Source organism: Callorhinus ursinus, unplaced genomic scaffold, assembly GCF_003265705.2.
Source record: "Callorhinus ursinus isolate GAN/ISIS: 27379988/994484 unplaced genomic scaffold, GSC_fseal_2.0 scaffold45, whole genome shotgun sequence".
Classification (NCBI taxonomy): domain Eukaryota; kingdom Metazoa; phylum Chordata; class Mammalia; order Carnivora; family Otariidae; genus Callorhinus; species Callorhinus ursinus.
Genome location: NW_027397107.1, coordinates 6,345,782 through 6,354,680, shown reverse-complemented (window position 1 = coordinate 6,354,680; position 8,899 = coordinate 6,345,782). Strand labels below are relative to the sequence as shown.

The following is an 8,899-nucleotide window of genomic DNA, read 5'->3' as shown; positions in this document are numbered from 1 at the left end:
GGGCCGCGAGTGGACCGGTCCGCCCGCAGGGGGGAGAGGGAGACTTCCGGGTGGGCTCTCCCTGCGAAACTCGGGGAGCCAAAGTCCAACCTCCCCTGCCCAAGAAACGAGTGGATTGGTCCCAGGCAAGCTGGTGGGCGGTAGTGATACTTTTCAGATTGTCCAAAGAGCGTTAGATGTCGAGCGGCCGCGTGGCCTAATGGATAAGGCGTCTGACTTCGGATCAGAAGATTGCAGGTTCGAGTCCTGCCGCGGTCGCAAGGAGTGTGTTTATCATTTTTGGTCTACTCCTCCCTAAAAAGGTAGTGTCGGGACCGTAGGAAATGTTGTCTCGGGTTTCCACCCCACACTGAGATCTGGGAACGCCCGGATCCTCAGAAGTACCGGCTCCCGCCCAGCACGTCCCTGTGAAGTTACTCGCCTACCTGTCCCAGGCGCGGGGCGCATTTCCTAAATTGCACCAGCCGCGCGTACCCCCCCACGCAGGTGGAGGAGAATGGAGAGCGAGGGGCATCCTTTACGGAAATCCCAGTTCACAATCGATTGCTTTGTGGGAATGACAGGGGTTCGCAGCTAGAAGGCAGCCGCGTCCTCCCCCAGCCCCGGGCTCCCCGTCTTCATCGTGGGCAATCCTGGTGCGTAAACATGCTGCCTTTCGTGGAACCCGAATCTGCACACCGGTCGCCAGCCCCCGCCCGAGCGCCTGCGGCTCCCGCCGGCCGGGGGAACCTTCCAGTCTTTGCGGTCTCCCGCCTCTGTATCCACCTCCTCTTGCTCCAGGGGCCGCAGCCGCTCTGTTTTCCGTGCTCCTTGGTCCGTGGTTGATAAACTGTAAAGTACCTGGCGGAATAAGGCCCACGTGAATAACAAGAGCCTGAGGGTTGGAGCTCAGAGAGCCAGCTGCGCGGTTTTGAGGTCAAGAGAGATTTGAGGTCGACTTGAGCTCGCAGAGCTGATTAGGGACCAAATTCAGGCCTCGCTAAAAGTCAGTCACCACCTTCCAGCCGGTGCATGTGTTCGGGACACCCTGAACTTACTTGACAAACTGACTTTGGTATTTTTCATGGGTAGGGTGGGGAGATACCCAGGCAAACACACTCCTGGTGCGGCGGATGATGCAGCCCCGCCGGCCCCCTACCCCCCTGCAACGAGAAGCCCCCGGCCAAAGCTTGGGAAGGCAACACTGAGCCTCGATTTTTCCATACATTTACCCTTTATTTTTAAGTATGACATATTTTTCATACACTGTTCTAGGTGTATTTAATATACTCATAAATGTTTGGTTTATTTTGTTTTTCTTTTGGCAAAAAATAATATATATGTATATATATACATATATATATACAATCAACTGAAAATCCACTGTATCATAATCTATTTGTTGTTGGGTTTGTTTGTTGTTGTTGTTGTTGTTTTTCACTTAATCTGATACTGTTCACATTTTTGCAAAATGCCAGAGGATCTCAGCTTAAATCAGGGAGTCCCTGAGTGCAGAAAATGCTTGCCTTATTTCTCCTAATCTCCTAGTGAAATTTAGCTTCTCCTTCAAATGTGAGGTTAGGTGACCAGCCATAGTCCTAGGAGCAGTACCTGAGACTTTCTTCCCAATAGCAATCACAGATCTTTTCATAACACATTCCAGTTGCTGCAGATTTTTCAAAATATTGCTTGCACTCAACTGTCCTTCAAAATAACAGTGTCACTGGGTTACTGCTAGATCTTGTCATTTAATTAATTAGAAATACATAGTACCCATTCTTTCTAATATTTCATTATCTTTGGTTTCCTTTGTAATCCTATGTGTTCTGTGCATTTAAAAACATTATTCTCAGAAGGTGTCTATGGCACACAAAAAAAAGAAAGAAAAAGAAAAACTAAGAACCGACCCCTGGCCCAACCAAATGTCATTTCCAGGGGATACTGTTTGTTGGGTCTGCCTGGCATCCACTGGGAGAACAACCCTCCCCTTAGGTTCAGTGCCAGAAATATCCATCAAGATGCCTGCCCCTCTCACGTGGCTAGTTCAGGCCAGTCTGGTGCCCTCACCCCAGAATTAAAATCTTCTGCAAGGACAAAATTTGTCTTCACGGATTCCTGACCAGGGAGGGTACCCAGAGGCATGAGCCCTTCCTGCTGAGCTGCACCATTTCTAGGATTCTGAGCCCAGTTCCTCCACCTTCCCTCTCTCCTTTTTTTTGGGAGCTCTCTCACATCCTTCTAGAAAAGTCTATCCTGCTGGTAATACCTGAGAAACCAGATACATTTTCCCACAATATCCCGGACTTCTCTTCCCATGCAGCAAAAGACAAAGTTCATTAGAAGCCCCTTCCTAATGAAAACACTCTGTACTTTCTTGCAAAGCATGTACCTCAGTTGTAACAAACGCTGATTTTTGAAAAATCTCCCCTTCCACTACCTCTGTAAATTCCCGTGAAGACCAACTTGTGTCTCCTTGTATGTCCTATTCCAGGGCCTGGCTGGAGCTTAGTAATAACAACCAGCACTTAGTAGATGCCAGGTCCTGTTCTAAAGGCTGACACAGTCAACTAAATTAATCCTCACACTGACCCTAGGGTAGAGGTACTGTTATTATTCCCTTTTAGTGGTGGGGAATCTGAGGCACAGGGAGGTGAAGTAGTGTGCCTAAAGCCCTACAGCTGGGATTTGAACCCAGGGAGACCTGCTTTATCGGAAGGAACTCGATAACTGCATAATACAGTGAATACCCGCTGACCTTGAAAGCGGGGAACCCCTGCTCCAAGGTTGCGTGCCAGGCACCTAGCTGATGCTGGGGATGCCGGTTGGTGCAGACTCTACATCACTACTGCTAAGAGGGACTCCCTCTGAGGGAGAGACTCCTCCAGGTCCCTCTAGTGAGCTTACTTCCTGGTGACCCTTTTCTGTACTGTTTGCTAAGCCCAGCTTCGGCAGTTTCTGTCTCCGAGAAAAAAAAAATCTCTTCCTTTTTATGAAGAGCAGAACCACTTCCAAATGAGCCAGGCTAAACACCTACGGTACCGTCTCATTTAATCCCCCTGATAACCTTATTGGTACTACTGGTACATAGGTACTATCATTAATTCCACTTTGCAGAGGAGAAGAGGAAGGCTTTCATAACAAGTGTGAAGTTGGGGCGCCTGGGTGGCTCAGTCGTTAAGCGTCTGCCTTTCGCTCAGGTCATGGACCCAGAGTCCTGGGATCGAGCCCCACATCGAGCCCCACATCGAGCCCCGCATCGGGCTCCCTGCTCCGCGGGAAGCCTGCTTCTCCCTCTCCCACTCCCCCTGCTTGTGTTCCCTCTCTCGCTGTGTCTCTCTCTGTCAAATAAATAGATAAAACCTTAAAAAAAAAAAGTGTGAAGTTGACTCACTCACCCAAAAACCACACAGTGAATAGGGGGCCTGGATCAGAATCCAAGCACTCTACGATTCCAAAGCCACCAGGCACTTCAGCAAGCCCCCTAAACAAGAAAAGCAAGTTTGGGGAGACAGAAAGCCACCCCTGATATTTGGTTTGCCACCATCCCACACCAGAGTGATTGGGGTAAGACCCCAGGTCACAGGAATAGCAGCCCCTCCAGTATTTGTCAGAAAGCAACATGCTTTTCAGGGCGCCTGGGTGGCTCAGTCGTTGGGCGTCTGCCTTCAGCTCGGGTCATGATCCCAGGGTCCTGGGATCGAGCCCCGCATCGAGCTCCGCATCGAGCCCCGCATCGGGCTCCTGCTCGGCGGGAAGCCTGCTTCTCCCTCTCCCACTCCCCCTGCTTGTGTTCCCTCTCTCACTGTCTCTCTCTCTCTGTCAAATAAATAAAAAAATCTTTTATAAAAAAAAAAAGAAAGCAACATGCTTTTCATGAGACTTCCTCCTTTATGCTTGACCAATGGGAACCCCCCCAAGGGAGTTGAGCAAGGGGACCAGGATGAGGAAAAGGGGGGGTGTCTTTTAACTAAATAGTATTCACTCTGCAGTTCATTAGGTTCCTCGTCTGTAAAACGGGGCAATTAGAGCACCAACCCCATGGAGTCACTGTGAGGGTCAAATGAGTCCTGTGTGGAAAGTATCGAGAGTAATTGCTCACAGATCGTAAGGTAGGATTATTCTGTGTCAGCGCCTTCATAAAAGCTGTGCCGGGGCTGAGCACCCCTGGGGCATTTGTCCCTGAAATAACCAGACCGGTCTGACCAGGCTTCAGAAGGTAGAAGGCACCAATCTCTTCGGAGCCGTTTCTAGCAGAAACATACGGGAAAGGGAGGGCTCCTTCGGGGTCAGCTCATGCCATGCTGGGTCTCCATCTACCACCTATGGGAGCAAACTGGCATGTCTATGAAATTCGGGATGAGAGTTAATATATGTTTTCACAATATGCTTCTTAGTTCAGGGGGATACTTGGTTCTGTCAGACCCGGGTAGTTTAGGGCCAGAAAAAAGGAAATGGATGGAAGTGTAAACCATTGTTTCTGTGGATGAGAAGCTCCCTGACGGGAAGAGACTGTGCCCCATCCGTTTTTGCATCCCTAGCATGGAACTGATCATGGAGAGGCAGACGCTTGTTGACCCCACCGCCAATGTCCCTCCCTGGCTCCCGGCCAAGGGCTGAGGAGCTCTCTGTCCCCCGGAGCCAGACACAGGGCTTATTAACTGAGCTGAGCCAATCAGGCATTCCACCAAAAAATGAACAGTATTTCCTTCATATCATCAAATGGCCGTGAATGTTGAAATTTCCAATGGCAAGAGCCTCTTTTTGCTTTAGCTAGTTTGGGTTGGATTTTCTGTCACTTGTGATGGAAAGAGCTCTCACTGATTAAGTGCTCGTTAAATATTTGCTGAACAAATGATTGAGCTTTTTTTTTTTCATGTCTTTAGCTAAATTTCACTGAAGTAAATTTCCCTGAGAGGAGACTAGGCTATACAGAAGATTCTTAATTTGCAAAGCGCTCTGCAGTTTGCAGTTTGCAAACCTTCGTGATTCTGCCTTATCCCCACCACTATTTATGATACCAGAGGTGTCTCTGACACAGGTAAGTATTTTAAAAGAAAGCTTGAGGGGCACCTGGGCGGTTCAATTGGTTGCGTGTCTGCCTTTAGCTCAGGTTGTGATCCCAGGGGCCTAGGATTGAGCCTTGTGTTGGGCTCCCTGCTCAGCGGGGAGCCTGCTTCTCCCTCTCCCACTCCCCCTGCTTGTGTTCCTGCTCTCACTGTGTCTCTCTGTCAAAGAAATAAATAAAATCTTTAAAAAATAAATAAATAAATAAATAAAAAGAAAAAACAACTTGATATATTTCTACCATACATTGAAAACTATCTCATCGTACATATGATTTTAATACATACGAGTAACTACATATTACTGTATCATACATAATTGACATATCAAATACACATTGAATATATCACACATTTTAACTTCACATATAAAATTTCAAAATCACAAATACCAGTAAGAAATTCAAGCAGTTTACAGAAATTCATGCCTGAAAACCTGAAAATAACCCTCCATCAGAAGAATGAAACTGTGAACAGGACATAGAATGGAGATACTCAGTTAATGACTTTTAGTTTCAGATAAAGTTCTGGGTCAATAAGACAATTTCATTTTTTAAAAGTTTGATGTTAATCAGCCTCAAGAATCTCAATTCACATGTGTATGTCACCAGAAAGGCAAAAGATACTGAACAGCCTCCTCTGACCCGCTTTCGCATATTTACACATATGTCACATACTCAACGAGTGTCAATTTCCGAAATGGACATTTCTACAAACTACTGAAAAAAAGTCCCCATAAAGGTGGACGCGTGCCCACGAGGACCCATCCTGGGGGCCATGTCATCAGTGTAGGCTGTCCTTCCAGACAGAAGGGCAGAACCCTCAGTTTTTTGTTTTTTAAAGATTTTTTAAAGAGTTTTTAAAGATTTTATTTTTTTAAAGATTTTATTTATTTATTTGACAGAAAGACAGCGAGAGAGGGAACACAAGCAGGAGGAGCAGGAGAGGGAGAAGCAGGCTTCCCGCTGAGCAGGGAGCCCATTGCGGGGCTCAATCCCAGGACCCTGAGACCATGACCCAAGCTGAAGGCAGATACGTAACGACTGAGCCACCCAGGCGCCCCAGAACCCTCAGTTCTTGAGGGATGAAACATCCACGGGCTCTGAGCCCTGGCCAGGGCCCTGTGGCCTGTTTTGCCAGGGGCAAAACTGCAAATCCCATGTCCTTACGTATTAGATCCCAGCCAGTGCCAGCCTGGTGAGCAATGCCCTTTGTGGGATGAGCAAGGGGGGCCCGTTGGAGATGGTAATTAGGTTTCTTTCCTTCTTCTTCCTTTTCTTCTTCTTCTTCTTCCTCTTCTTCTTCCTCTTCCTCTTCTTCTTCTTCTTCTTCTCAGTAAATAGGTTTCTTGCAAATTGTTTATCACAAAAGATTTTAAGCTCAAAACATAGGCTGTAGGATAAAAAGAGATGTATATCTCTCTCTGCAGAGACATCTCCTTTAAGGAGTACGTTGGGCTAACCTCTAAGCACCAAGAACTTTCATAGAAATGGTCTTCTTGCTCTCCTGTTAAAAGGGGACAGACTACACCCCATCCCAGGAACAAAAAAAGAATTAAGGAATTAAGTCATTCACTCACGTGGGGAAAAATGAGAGCCAGACTCCGACAACAGGTGTTTCCATGTAGGGAGGGGAACATCTCCAGCATCCTGTATCTGGAAGAAAGTAGCTACCTTGCTTTGGCATTTAATTGCAAGGATTTTGAGAGAAGATTCTGCCTTTTATCCTTCAGGGGAAATGACGAACAGGTTTGGTAATTGGAAAGTACCCTTCAATTTGGATTGGTCTGGTTATTTATTTATTCCTGCTTTGTTCCAGAAAGACTTTCAGGTGGCAGAGCTTAGTGGTGACCACATAATCAATTAGCATCTGAGCATAAAGCAGGGCCGAAGCTCAGATTGGCATCTGGTGGGGTCAGCAGCCATGGGGGCCTGCCAAGAGGCTCACCAGGGCCTGCCACACTGTGCTCCCCAGGAACCTGGCCATGCTCCCCTAGCCACAACTGGCTGGACCCGGGCTAAGGGAGCCATAGACCAACCAGGTTTAAGAGAGACTGGATGTCAAGGAAGTGGGCTCAGCCGGTAGGGGTGATCCAAACCTGACGGTGATGTTGCATGAGAAGGGACAGTGGCCATTCTGGCTGTGAGGACAAGTGGCCACTAGAACCACGGCTGCCTCCACACCAGCTCTCCCCACATCGCTCGGAGCGCCACATGGATGCAGAGTCTGCAGTTCCAGGCATGGCCGTGACCCTAGCAGGGGTGGTTGCTTTGCTAGAGGGCTAGTTCTGGAAGTTGTTCTGGAGGCCCAGCCGAGGGCCCACCATCCAGCCCTTCCAAAGATTTTTAGGTACCTAATGTCCTGTTCTGAGTCTCTTTCATATCACAGTATCTGGAAAGGTCTCTGTTTTCTGAAACCACGCGTTGCTGGAGGCCGGGACCCTCCCCTGGGCTCCCACCGCCCTGTGGCACGGATCCCAGGTCTCCTCCCCACCAGCCGAGGGCGCCCTGGTGTCTCTTAAACCCCAGCACCTAGCACAACACCCGCACAAAGGAGGTGCCCAATCTACATGTACTGCCTGAATTGGTGACCCTGCCCAGTGGCAATAAAATCTTTCACCTCCGCATCCGTCATATCATTCAGATTTCAGAGCAGGAACGAGGAAACAGTCTGGTTATTTCGAAAAGCAAAAAGAGATGCGATACAGGGCTTTACCCACATGGGTGAGGACGGTTGGGAGGGCTGGAGGGGCGGCCACCAGCAGGTGACTCGCTTCAAGGTCACACCACCACCACGGCTGTGATCTGGAGCCTGATTCTAGAGGAAGGGAGGCTGCCGTTACCACGGCTACCACCGTGGCTGCCACCACAAAGCAAAGCCGGGGACTGGAGGATGACATCCCGAGTTGGGCTGTGACAACAGTCTTGTCAGCCAGAGCTTGTTGATCTGTGCCAAGACCACAGAAAGGTAGTCCCTGCCTCTCTTTGGCCTTTCAGATCTCTCCTGTGTATCCAGGGGCTGAATATCAATCCCAACCAGAACCCTAGCTGCAAGGGCATCTGGGAAATGTAGTTCTTAGCCTTCTACCCCCTGTAATTCTTAGGGAAACAGAAAAAAGGATGGGGATGGAGGCCAAGTTCCAGCAGACACACCTGGACCATTGTATGTGTTGACATGTGTTGTCTTCTGCCTGGCCCAGGACCTGGGAGTATGCACATGGCTCCCAGAATCGAGGGAAGGGTCTGGTTCTTCATCACCTTGGACCTCCTGAGACAGGCACAGCGTCTGAGGAAAACAAGTGCTCCATTGATGTTTTGGGACAAGTTCTCCACCCATTTCTGTGGGTTCCCAGAGATTAGGATCCAGGAGAGGGGCTGCCTGCCTCCCCTTAAAAACTGCCAGCAAGGGCGCCTGGGTGGCTCAGTTGGTTAGGCGACTGCCTTCGGCTCAGGTCATGATCCTGGAGTCCCAGGATCGAGTCCCGCATCGGGCTCCCTGCTCGGCGGGGAGTCTGCTTCTCCCTCTGACCCTCTTCCCATTCATGCTCTCTATCTCTCATTCTCTCTCTCTCAAATAAATAAATAAAATCTTTAAAAAAAAAAAAAAACTGCCAGCAAGCCACCACCACCCCCTTACCCTTACTCCCAGGAATCAAGAGGCCAAGGGGAGGAGCTGCTGAGCACCAGGGCCTGGGACCGGAACCCCCTCAGCTCAGGACCAGCAGCATCTTGGAAAGCAGAGGGCAGGGGCTGCAGGAGATCAGGACTGGACCGGGCAGAGGGAGGAAGCTGGGCACCCTGCTGGTGAAGCCTGGTGGCTCCAGACAAGGGGTGTGCCCAGTGTTGGGGGGGCCTGGG

General features: G+C 49.2%; 1 non-coding gene across 1 annotated transcript; it reads left to right on the top strand.

Moving 5' to 3' along the window:
* Positions 1–185: 185 nt before the first annotated feature.
* Positions 186–258, top strand: TRNAR-UCG (transfer RNA arginine (anticodon UCG)). The gene has a single exon. It is a non-coding gene; the product is annotated as a tRNA-Arg (tRNA).
* The last annotated feature ends 8,641 nt before the right edge of the window (positions 259–8,899 follow it).